The sequence below is a fragment of the Schistocerca gregaria genome, chromosome 8 (genome assembly GCF_023897955.1).
Source record: "Schistocerca gregaria isolate iqSchGreg1 chromosome 8, iqSchGreg1.2, whole genome shotgun sequence".
NCBI classification, from domain to species: Eukaryota; Metazoa; Arthropoda; class Insecta; order Orthoptera; family Acrididae; genus Schistocerca; species Schistocerca gregaria.
The window spans coordinates 412,178,424-412,179,635 of record NC_064927.1 but is presented as its reverse complement, the minus strand read 5'-3'; the positions used below and the strand labels follow the sequence as shown (position 1 = coordinate 412,179,635).

Genomic DNA, 1,212 nt, shown 5'->3' with positions numbered 1-1,212 from the left:
CCATCTTATCGCCCCGTAGATTAAGAACTCGCCTCAGGGGAACTTTATCGGCCTGCGCATTTGTAAAGAAATTTCGGGTATGTGCATGGGAATGGCTTTACTCCGTACTGATTATCTTATTTTTCACCCCAGCTAATTACTCTTTCCACTAACCCCACCCCCATCCTAAATCTGGATCGACCAATGCTGCACAGTGGTTTCTTAACGGGACAAAAATCACGAGATATAAAAATAGCCGTTTCTGCAGTATGACAACGGAGTAACTGACTGTTCCACCAGTTCTTGGTAGAATGTTTTATATCTTAACGAAAGAAAAAAAAAGTGCGACGCTGGTGTAATATGCTGTAATACATATCATTTTACAAACCGGTTTTCGGCTGCTATGCGATCATAAGGTACTAAGATAAAAGTATGTCAAGCTTTCAAATTTTAGTGGGATAAAAGAACTTGAACTAGTGTGTATACAAAGTCATCGCTTGAAACCATCTGAGCACGCTGTAGATACATTAGTTCAATACCTTTAACTCCATTAAAATTGCGCGGTCACATGTATTACCCAGAATTGTTATGTGTTACTTATAATCCGTCTCGATTGCAAAAATGTTTATTCACATGACCGGTTTCGGTTCCTCCAGAAGCATCTTCAGATCTGCAGTTTCGGTTACCGGAGTAACCCGTCCACACACAGCAACCTTCACATGCTCCGTCACATGTGACGGTTGCTGTGTGTGGACAGGTTTAAGAAGTTCTAGGTTCTGCACCCTGGTGGTGGGACGTTTGAAACTGATTGAAATGACCACAGTAGAGATTGTAGCAAATGTCTTGTTGAGTGTAACGAAAAAGTGTTTCCGCCCGGAATCGAACCGGGGACTTTCTGCATGTTAGGCAGACGTGATAGCCGCTGCACCACGGAAACTGCTACGCTCTGTGCAGCACATCTGACACAACTTGTAGGACGATAGCAATCTTGGCGCAAAAATCACTTTGCGGAAACGCACAATGCAGCTATTTCGCATTCGTATGCAACAATCGACAGCACCCTTGCCTGTCTGAATGCCATCACGAATAAGAGCCCAAGAAGTCGTTGGAAATGCTCGCGGCCGAGCCCTCAGTAGCATCAGCTACTCTTTCTTTCCGTACGAGGTACCGTCAATTCGCGCAGTCGCTATTGCAAATGATGTCACGAAAAGCAATCACTTCGCAGGTTGGAAT

General features: G+C 44.2%; 1 non-coding gene across 1 annotated transcript; it reads right to left on the bottom strand.

Moving 5' to 3' along the window:
• Nucleotides 1-843: 843 nt before the first annotated feature.
• Trnav-aac (transfer RNA valine (anticodon AAC)) lies at nt 844-916 on the bottom strand. Its single transcript has one exon. It is a non-coding gene; the product is annotated as a tRNA-Val (tRNA).
• Between the last annotated feature and the right edge of the window lie 296 nt (nt 917-1,212).